Below are 11,384 nucleotides of genomic sequence, written 5' to 3'. Positions count from 1 at the left end.
ATTAAACTGAACTGAAACCAAGTTTATGCATTTTGACAGTTTTTCTGTTGTAAGATTTGTCTGCATCAGGCAGGTGTGTAGGTGGTAAATGGGCCGTAACACCAAACAGCTCTGAGCTGGTGGATGTTTCATATTAAAGCTCCTCAACATTCACGTGTTTTATTTTACGTTATTGTATATGCAGTGTGATTCTGGTTTGTGCTGTTTCATTAAACTCTTCCTATAACTGGAAAGATTTAAGGTGTATTTAAAGTATAGATCTGTTATTCATGTTTTTAGCACATAAAATAAATTATAGTTACATAATGGAAACTGCATTAGAAGAAGATATTACCCTGTCACTAAAACATAAATGCTGACTTTTTTGTTCCCGATTTGACAAAAGACTAGAGATGGCACCATACCACTTTTTTATGTCCGATACCGATATCATAAATTTGGATATCTGCCGATACCGATATGAATCCGATATAGTGTTTTTTAATCAACAAAACTGTTTTTTTAAATATCTTGCTGCATTTTGTATAAGTTCATACTCAAGTTTAAAACAACTACTACACTAAAGCTATTCTGTTATACCTGTATGCAAAAAAAAATATTTCGTAGTTCAGCAATACTGATCAATCTAATAAACTTAAACCTACACCATCCTCCCTATTCTGGTATTTTAAAGAGTACTTAGCATATTAAGCAACCTAACTAATAGGGTTCCAACTCCCAGCAACAACAAAAATAAATAAATAAAAAATAGGGAACCACCCCTCACGCTCCACCTCATGATGCTTAATCGACGTAATCAACCTTAATTTGATGCAGTGTGAAAAAAATGCACAGAAATCAATTATTTTTCAAGAAATATTAAATAGATTCAACATCTTTCTTCAACAGAACTGCAGACTGCACAGATGGTACCTTCCCAAAGGAAAAAGTACTATAGCTTACTAGGGTATATATATTAGACTTAATAGTTACTATATACAGTAATTGACTTCTATTCATTTTACATCAAATTAAAACTTTGGGTGTCAGATAATTATTTATTAAAAGCTAGACATTTTAAATGAGAATAAGAAAGAAAAGTATGTCTTTGTGCCCCCTTTTCCCTGTTCATGCCCTATCGGCCCCCCTGGCTAAACTTTGCTAGATCCGCCCCTGCACAGTTACCAGCCGTCAGCTGTAGAAAAAGATCCTCGAGTAGAAAGTAATATTAAATACATTCTAACAACAGCTGATCAAGCTTAAACGTGCTGCTGTTGTTCAGCCGCTGGTTTCCTCTTTCTGGCGCGAAGTGGGCCAAAAACAAAGAAGAGAGACGGACTCACGACAGAAAAGCCGATCAGCTGATCATTAAGCAGTTTCATGATTGAAGTAGCAGCAAGAAGAGGCAGTCGCTCCATATATCGCTTGTTAAGCTTAACGCAGGAATGCTTTACAAACATTCAGAGATGGACTTACACACTTGCTTTACTTCTCTCGGGGATAACTTTGTCTGAGATGAAATGCCAGGTTGCTAGCGAAGCTCCACATGCTATCCAGACCACCGACAGGTCCCGCATGCCACAGCCGCTCTATCACGTGATGCATACTGCTCCGACGTGCTAACGTTCTGAGGTGAGTTACGGCGTGTTGCAAGTTTTGTGAGGTGCTTTCGTGATATTTAATGGATCGGATTACATTTTTTATTTTTCTCCGATATCCGATCCAGTAATTTAGGTCAGTATCGGACCGATACCGATACGTAATATCGGATCGGTCCATCTCTACAAAAGACACTGTCAAAGTTCATGTATGCTCACACATGTAAAGTGACTTGAACTGAGAGCAAACCTCTCTCACGTCTTCTTTTGAAGGCTTGGAAATGTAAGAAATCATAAACAGTCACTGTCAAAACAGGTTGACAGGAAACGTGATCCCCCCAAAATAAAGGAGCACGTTTTCATGTACTGTAACACATTGATGAAGAATAACAGCATCAAGAGAAAGTCTTTGTTAAATCTGTGAATCTCCCTGCATACATCCGCTCCGTCTGCATTTTTACCTCCATCGTTTGATTGAAGTAAAAACACCGTTGTGTCTTCTGATAATTATCTTAAAAGACTGGAGAGGTGAGGGACCCGCTGGGCTCGGAACCATCTCCTTTCCCAGGTTGCAGAGCAGTGGGACGCCTGGTTGTTTAAAGCAATCCCACTGGGTGTCTCTGAGGCAGCTTTCAATGAGGCGCCACCGGCGACACTTTCCCCTTCCAGCTTAGTGCTCATCAACTATTTAGATATGCACTTAACGCTCCTGGGGAAGCTAACATCGAGCTGCTGGCGGGCAGAGGGAGAGGAAACACTTGTCAAAATAATGGCCAGGGGATGAGAAAAGAGGAGTTCTTTGGTGGACTATGCAAGGCCAAAACAAAGCAAAACTATACTGAGGTGGCTGGGGTTTTTTGCACAAGAGCGGCGAGAAGAATAAAGGGTGGTTTTAATCCAAGAGTGCCCCTGCACCCCCACCCCCCCCCAGTTCTGCCTGTGAGTCCCCAGGCACAGAGCCATGAGGACTTCTTCCTCTTCCATCCTTCGCGTGTACAGACACATCCCTCTCTCTCACCCAGGCTCCCCCACATCCTGTGCTCCGACACCCTTACTAGCCTTCCACCACCACCACCACCGCACACCTCCAACACCAACTCTCCCCTCCTCCTCTTCCATCTCCATTGCATCCCCAGACTCCCACAAGCAACTCCATGAGGGGTCGCATGATGAATGAGCAGACAGTCAGCAGGACCTCTGTGTGTGTGTGTGTGTGTGTGTGTGTGTGTGTGTGTGTGTGTGTGTGTGTGTGTGTGTGTGTGTGTGTGAGAGAGAGAGAGAGAGAGAGAAAGGGGGAGTCTGCATGTGTGTGTGTTGGTCAGAGAGTGATGACCACAACTGCCAGAGTGATCACAGTGGGATTCATTATGGCGACAGACAGGGCCGCCTCTAAAAATCTGACCGAGTGTGTGCGTGTGTTTGTGCACGCGTGCCAGTGTGTGTGTCTTGACAGGCCCTCCACTAAAATGGCGTCTGAGGATTACACAATGACTGGGAAGGAATAAACAGCCTTGTGTGCGTGCGTGTGTGTGTGTGTAGGTTTGATAAATTATTTACATCAATGAGAAAGCAGCGTCGACACTGTTTATGCCTGCACCTGCTCTTCTCAGTGCTTAAAAGATGATTTATGTGTTATGGTCACATCGGATTTCGGCAACTATTGGTCTGCCGTCTTTTGGGACATAAAGCGGTGGTTACAAAGTGCCGCAGGCTTGTTTGGGAGGCGGCACAGTGAGAGAAGAGCAGCATCATATAACTGGACCATACAAACTCCTGTCCAGAGAGCTGTTACAGCAGTTTGTTTGCGCTTACACTCAAATGAGTTATGGAGGGAGGGAAGGCTGGCAATGCTCTCCATGAATCTTGTAGTGTAAGAAGCTATCATCAGGATAGGTTGACACCACCTAAGATCCTCACTATTGCTTAGGAAAAGATAAAACAAGGCATCGCCGTGTGATGTCTCAGCTAATGGGGTTAATTAATGGGTATAAAACATGTTTCAGAAGTAACACAGGAAAAGATTCATGAGGAGTAACATCTGACATGACAATTGTTACTGTACTCAAGTAACAAAGATTAAAGTTGATACTGATTTAAACTATTTTTTTAAAAATGGGCACAATTCTGTAGTAAAATGATAAATGGTCTTTTTTAGTGAAAGCTGCACACTTCAGCCGGACAATGTCAGGTAAAGTTTTTCCAACAGCGTGGCTTCATACAACTACACTGCCCTCATTTCAAACGATATGACTGGGAGAACAGGGGAACAACAAAACGCAACAGAAAACCATTAGTTTACTCAGGTAACATACACTTAGTGCGTGTTGTTAAAAGATGATGAAACACAGTGATAAACATACTCCTGTCAACTTTTTTTAAAATGTGTTACTGGCATCAAGCTCTGAATGAGTAAACATGTCTGGAGGAAGAGTCGCAGTTTTCAGATTGAACAGTCATTATTTTGTCTTTGTTCTGTTTCAAAATCTTGTTTTTATTTTGGAATTTGTTTTCGCTGAATGTTTCACCCGTGTTCATACGTCAAATTACAAAACAAAGTGTGCTTGATGTGTTCTCTGCCGCTATAAACCTGACCTGACATAAAACAAGTAAAACAACAGGCTTGGATGTAGATTTGTGTCTTATTGTAAGGGAGGAATAAAAAATGTAATTAAAATTCAAATTAAATGTTCTGTTCTGAAGCATTGAAAATGTGTTTTGGATAAATCATGTCACTGATTTATACCAGCAGAGCTGCACTTCTTAGTGAGCACTGTCAGTGCCATGTACTGAATAACTGTTAACCCCCTCAATGGAATAATTTCACCTGCTGTAATTAGTGAACATAAATTCTGACAACTAAAAGTAGAAAGAAGTCATATGTACCTATTTTATAATAAAAAGGTTTTGCTACCCAGGCTGCTTGTTGTAAATGGAAAGACGCAGAAAGCTAATAATAAACAAGCAGCATAAAAAATAATAAAAACTGTCAATGGTAATCAATGTTTGTAAACTTGACCATATACTTTTACATTGAAAAAAGTTTTTATTCACTTTTAAAATGCATGTCCAAATTTTTAACTTTAACCTCCTAGGACCTGCGTCCACATATGTGGACGTCACATTTTGGGTTATTTAGACCAAAATACTCCATTTTGCTCTACAAAGGCCTGATATCCACTTACGAGGACATTATCCTGCTACCGTTCTATCAAAATCTTAAACAAATATCCTCATATGTGGCTCTTATTTTTCTTAAAAGCAAAAATAAGGTAAAAAAAAAAATAAATCTGGTAATTCTTTGTTTTTAAATTCATCGGGCCCCAATATGCCCAAATATCAAAGAGAAATTAAAAATGCTGCTGTGGAAGAGTTCGGGTCTTAGGAGGTTAAATTGTAAATCTAACGATTTGTGTATTATATTAACAACTGCCTGTAAGTAAATGTGGTATATGGTCACCGTGTGATACAGCAGGGTCTGCAAGCGTTACATGTCATAAAATCTGTAGAAAGTTTTCAGTTTAAAATTTGCTCAGTATAATAATATCAAATTATAATAAAGGCCAAACTTTTAAAGATTATTCTAGTTGATTCTTTAAGATTCGGTGTGAGATGAATACTGAACGAACAAAATCCTTCTTTTCTGTTTGTCTTCATATCCACGCTTTACATGCTCTCTTACTTGAACTTTTACCAACATCATTGCACATCTTACATTAATTTGCCTCCAAAGTTGCACCAACATTGCTCCACTGTAGCAAGCAGAATGTGATACTGCACTCGTCTGGAGCGTCTTAGCTTCACATTGCATCATTTTCCCTGTAGTAGCTCCCAACATGTCCCAGATATCAGTCTCCTGCTGCAGACAGGGGTGTCACAGCCAGATTTACATACAGCCCCAACAACACAGACACCCAGCAGTACCACAATGCCACACACCAGTTCAATATTTCATAGCCCTATGAAATATGCCTGAATATGTGCTCGGCATCTGCCATCTTTGGGGCTTTGCAGCCCCCAGGAGGCCTGTTTGATCTGTAATTGGGAAGTGTGCTGAATTAATCAGCAGTTTATCCGCTTTTTAATTGAAATAACACTTTCAAAAAACACAGATAACACAGCACCACTGATCCTCCTCATATTGTCTTTCGCCTATTGTCAATTTTCATCTGTGTATTCACGAATGGTCCGTTGAGATTCAAGGGAAATAACAGTGTTGGGAATCAGAAAAAAGCTAATAAAGACAGAAATATCTTCACTGTGCAGACAAAACAGCGTTCCATGGAGATTTCCTCTGATGTTTCGATTTTTTTTTTCCACTGTTGTGTTGTTTGGTGGGCCGCTTGTTGATTTTTCATCCTAATGCTCTTCAGTTAAATAGCAACAGTCAAATAATAGTGGATTATATAATCCATAAAGCATAGTTTGCATTTTGCTTAGTGATGCCTGAGGCCATGAGCTTCTGTCATACGCGCTTGGCTTACAACCTTGTAGCATGTAGCATGCTAATGCTGTTTGCAAGATGCCATAGAAAGAATTATGCTGCTATATGAAAACGAGTGAACTCTCACAGATAGAGTAGTAGAGCTGTGGGCATTCAGAAACAGCTTCCCTTTAAGTATGTTTTTATATATTTCCTAAATTATTTTATTAGCTTTGGTGTCTGCAACTCTAAAACAGAATTCAAAGTTGCCTCCCTTCCACTACAGCATAGGTGTCAAACTCTGGCCCGCGGGCCAAATTTGGCCCGCAGCCTAATTACATTTGGCCCGCGAAGCCATACCAAATTACTATTAGAGCTGGCCTACTGGTATTATACAGCTAATATATATATTGTTTAGTATTAAGCTTTGCTTGTTCCATATTCATGTCACGGTCTGGCTGGCAGACCGTGGGGATGTGGGGAAAGGAGGACCCAAAACGCAGACTCTGCGATGCAAACAGTGCTCTTTATTTACAGTGAAAAGGCTGTAAATACAATAACTCCCCGTTGCTCCCTCGAACCCCGTGTGCGTGCTTCCCTCCGATATCTGTGCTCGTGCTCCCCGCTGTTGTGTTTCCGCACCCCCGTGCGTGCTGCCTCTCCGGACCACTCCTCCTCCTGTAGGGAAACCAGAGACGCAGCCGTCAACACTAACCTTCGGCGGGCATATACGCACAGCACAGACCTACGCTAACACACACTGACTTGGTAAGATAACTCAATGATCCCGCGTCGGTGGGAGCTCCAAGACTCTCCTAAGTAGCTCCCCCGACGAGCCCTGATCAGCGGCAGGTGTGTGGCTTCGGGTGTGGCCAGTCCCTCCGCAGGGCCACACCCCTCAGGCCTGCAGGTGGCCGAGCTCCATCCTCCAGGCACACCCGCAGACATACACACCCATACCTCGCCTAAACATATGAGTGGGACACAGACTAACACAGCACAGAGAAACACACATATGTACACGCACAGAGAAGGAGAAACGACACCAAAAATACATAATAATAATACACAGGTCCATGACTGCCCAGGGATCCTGGGTCGCCCAGTCCCAGGACCCTGACAATTCAGTTTTTCAGCAAAACGTGTTTGAGTCCATAAGAAAAGATTAATTCTTATATCTGGAGGAATAAATATATTTCAGTAAATATTAATGTTAGCCCGCAACTTTGTTCCAGTTTTGAATTTTGGCCCACTGTGTATTTGAGTTTGACACCCCTGCACTACAGCAACACGAGCTGAACAAGGTAAATTTGAATGGTCTTAATCAGTCATATTAGCCTTTGAAAGACTGATGAGGTGATTCATTAGTTTTGCAACATCTGTGTCTAATGTAACTAAATTTCATGAATAACTATGGATAATAGTGAAAAAAAAAAACAGAACAAAAACAACAGGACCAGAGGAAACCAGGTTTGTGTTCATTTCTATGCCAAATATTCTTTTTTGTGTGTGTGTGAGCAGCAATCTGCTCATCTCTGTCTTGCTTCTGGTTGGTTTCTTGGGTTTTTAAAAAAACTGCATCTTTTCCAAAGCTCTCAGGAGTATATAAGTATTTTAATCTAAAGAACAGTTATGTCCTACTGGAGCAGTTCCTGTAGCTGAGACGTATATTGTGGTGTGGGCCACTTTGAGACTATTTGCTTCCAATTATTTGTAAGAAAAACGCAGCAATCACAGAGGTAAGTCAGCACGACAGACTTCTATATTAATATGCTCATCAGCTATAAGAAATAACAAAGGATAGTGTTAAGATCTGAAATTACAGCCATGGCTGCCTTAATCGACAGTGTGGGGACAAAGCAGGGCTGCTAGCGCCTCCACGTCACGTAACTGGACCACTTCAGCACAATTTTTATGAAATTATTTCACAATTAATATACCCAACTATGACACATAGACAGTCCAAAAATTCTATCCTTCAGTTCTGGTCAATGACATTCTTGTATTTTATTTGTATGTCACTATAACAGGTGTCTGTATCTGTGCATATAGAGATGATGGGTGCAGGTTGCTAATCAAACTTTCTAGAATAAAATCATTACTTGGCACTCTACCCTCTCAACAAGTTTCAAGAAGAGGAAAAATGTCAGATGTGATTCAAAAATGTCGTTTTACATTCTGATTATTCAGGATTTTAGTTAATGATAATTGTTTGTTAAATCCTTGGCTATACCAGCTTTAATGGCTTTATTATTGCAGAACAGTCTCAGTGCTGCATAGCTCAGGGTTGAGATCTGAGTATCCATATGCTGTCACTACAGTACAAAAATGGTTTCTCTCAGCTGCCTGTAATGTAGCTATATTTATACTGCTTGAAAAAAACGTGGAAGTGTCTCCAAGCATCCCCCCGACAGCAGCCATATGTGATATAATAAATTGTTGCAGTGTAGATCAATGTCTGTGGGAAGAGGTGAGGGAGGAAGGGAGCAAGTCTCATTGTTCCTGCTCTCTATATTTTTGCTCTTAAGGAAGATCCTCCGCTGCCTACATGACGGATTGCGACCATTCTGGAGTGGCCGTTTGGTACTTGGCATCAAGGTGGACTGGGAGCCCGGGGCCGTCAGGTCTGAGACGGCGGCTGTCCCCAGCGCTCTTCAGACTCATCCCCAAGGGTCTCTGTACTGCCTGCATCGAAAGGAGACACCATAAATCAGCCCATCTGGGGGGCTGTGTTCTGCCTCACCATCCATCTCAGCCCCTGGTCCCCACTGGGGAAAATGGGGCAAGAGGGGTTGCAAGGCAGAGGGTATATGGGGTTCACATACCTGGGGAAATGTAGGAGTAGCTACAGGGAGGCAGGGCAGGGGTCTCTACCAACCCAATGAACCAGTAACCTAGCAGGCAGGAGACAGTGTGAAAAAAACAACCAGAGGAAAGGCCACACCAAGAGTCAAGAGCAGGTAGTGGACTGAAACACTGCGTATGTACCGTGCATCAGATGTTAAAGGATCGCTCCATCTTTTGGCCATTGTTCCATTCAGCAATAAAACTGGCGAGATCTGTGAAAATAAAACAGCAGCTAATTAATAACTCTATAACTACCAGCCACACTAACTGAACTCTAGTTAGGCATTAAATTTAAACATGTAAGTTAGTTAAGCTAAGGACTGAACCACATTTATTCATAGTAATCATTGACAGTGGTAGTAGAGCCTGTTTTATTCATCTCTTTAATCAATGATAATCACTACTACATTAAATCTCTCATTGTTTTAAGTTATATGATTTGTCCAATCACCTGAAAAGTTTTTTTAAGTGCCAAACATGCAAAACTGTTTCCACCAAAGGTCACCAAACCTTCCTTGATGTTCCCTGGAGAGTGTCCAACAGCGGGTGTTTGTTTGTGATGCACACTGACAGCTCAGTCTGCATATAAATAAGTGTCTGGCTGATCCCATTAGCCAATTCTAGATCCTTCGGTTCCCATTATAAAACGCATAACCCTCATGAGGTAACCAATAATATGAACAGTGTGGCTGTTCTCCCAGTTATTAAAAGTTTAACTTCGAGCATCAATTAAAAGGAGGATTTACAAGCTTTACCAGCATTAAACCTCAGATGGGCAAAGACATCTGCAACGCCATCATTTGGGAGGAAGCAGACCTGTCACACGATGAGAAGAGAAAACACACACAAGGTTAGTTATTAATGTGTCACATGGTTGGGAGCACTTACAGTCAACAAGTCCTGATCCTAAGCTTAACGTGCACGCTGAAGTCCTAATCAGCCTCTGAAGTGTTCAAATATTTGGTGTCCTGAATGCTGAGGCCATCGGATCTTAAAAGCTTAAAAACGTGCTACAGATGAATGATAGTCACTTACTACATGCACTAACTAGCCACAAGATTTCATTTGAGGAGTTTTGCAGAAATTTTGCACCGACGGTTTAGAAATTACAGCCCTTGTTTTACAAACTCCCCGATTTTTAGAGGCTCAAAATTAATGGGACATCTAGCAGTGACACACTGTGTCATGGTCATGGTGAATGGCTGTTCTCCAGTTGTTTTGTGACAAATGAAGCAGACATAATATCTGAAGCTGATTCAGATTGTTGAATCTGTATCTTATTACTTTTCACTGTCATTTTAAATATGAGGTCCGAAGAAATCTATCATTAGCCTGAAAAAGAACTTTGTAGTGAGAGCTGTTTCACTGCCGCACTGCAAAGATTACTCAGGATCGGCTTTGAGCAAAAAGACAAAGGATGAAAGCAAACTCAGTGAATCTCGATGTGGTCGAACACCAGCAGGATGCTCCAGAACAGGCTGCCGAAGAACTTCTACCTCGCAACAAACAGGGCCATCACACATCAGCATCTGACACATCTGCACAGTATGTATTTGTACATAAGGAAGCTATAGTTAACCAACAGTTTATTAGCATTTGTAAAAATCTCTCCAGTTAAGCCAGATTGTTGTTTTGAACCTAAATCTGTGCCAAGCTGCAGCAACCAATGCTTACCCTGAATAAATGATAAAAACACAACTAAATAAAATGTTATGTTACAACTCTAAGACCACTGTTGCTGCTTGTTACTGGGGTCTGAGAGGGTGGGAGTCAGACCATGGGCGCATATCAAAGGGTAACAAGAAGAAGCTGAGACTGATTTTGATTGTGTGAGTGGGAATGTGTGTGTGTGTGTGTGTGTGTGTGTGTGTGCGTGTGTGTGTGTGTGTGTGTGTGTGTGAAAGAGACAGAGAGAAAAGCATTCATGTCTACGTATCAATGTATGTGTGTGTGTGCCTGTGGCAGTAGCAGGGGTCGAGGCGAGAAGCCTTTCACTCCATATCTTCAAACAGCGGCACGGTTCTGTACAGCAGGACCCTGTAGACGGTGGCAGTGCCGGGGGCTGCCGGGGTGGCTGAGAGGAGTCACACCGCTTCAAAGAAACAAGATACAACTGCAGGGCAGAGCATCCGATCCAAGCACGCGCCTTCACCCTCCAACCAACCACAGCAAGGATGGTAGGGGTAAGGGTGGTGGGGTGACTTCTCTATTCACTGCTGCCTTACTCTCTCTCCAGTGCAAACAAGAGAGAAGGAGTGAAGAGGCTACAATTACAGCCTGTCATGCAGCTTAAACACCCTGCTCCATCTCTCTCAATCTCTCCTCCTGGGAGTGGAGCAGCAGAAAATTTGCCAAAAGCTACAGAATAAACTAGAAAAGATACATTAAAAAAGAAGAAGAAGTGTTCACACGGCATGAAAAAGTTCACATTGTGACGTGACCACTTTAAATCTTCAAAGCAGTGGTATTTGAAGCAGCAGTCCTGGTAACAATAGTTCTAGCTGAGTTTGGAATGGTCTATAGCAGAGGTTACAAATAAG

General features: G+C 41.8%; 1 long non-coding RNA gene across 1 annotated transcript; it reads right to left on the bottom strand.

Moving 5' to 3' along the window:
* Positions 1 to 8,508: 8,508 nt before the first annotated feature.
* Positions 8,509 to 9,678, bottom strand: LOC146561873 (uncharacterized). The gene is made up of 4 exons (XR_014894558.1): positions 9,600 to 9,678; positions 8,986 to 9,056; positions 8,823 to 8,891; positions 8,509 to 8,682 (listed from the first exon to the last, which is right to left on the bottom strand). It is a non-coding gene; the product is annotated as an uncharacterized LOC146561873 (long non-coding RNA).
* Between the last annotated feature and the right edge of the window lie 1,706 nt (positions 9,679 to 11,384).

The sequence above is a fragment of the Mchenga conophoros genome, linkage group LG12 (genome assembly GCF_057382185.1).
Source record: "Mchenga conophoros isolate Kocher_MC1m ecotype Shallow Benthic linkage group LG12, M_conophoros_male_GT1.1, whole genome shotgun sequence".
Classification (NCBI taxonomy): Eukaryota; Metazoa; Chordata; class Actinopteri; order Cichliformes; family Cichlidae; genus Mchenga; species Mchenga conophoros.
The sequence above is the reverse complement of the archived record's forward strand: the minus strand, read 5'-3'. Positions and strand labels throughout refer to the sequence as shown.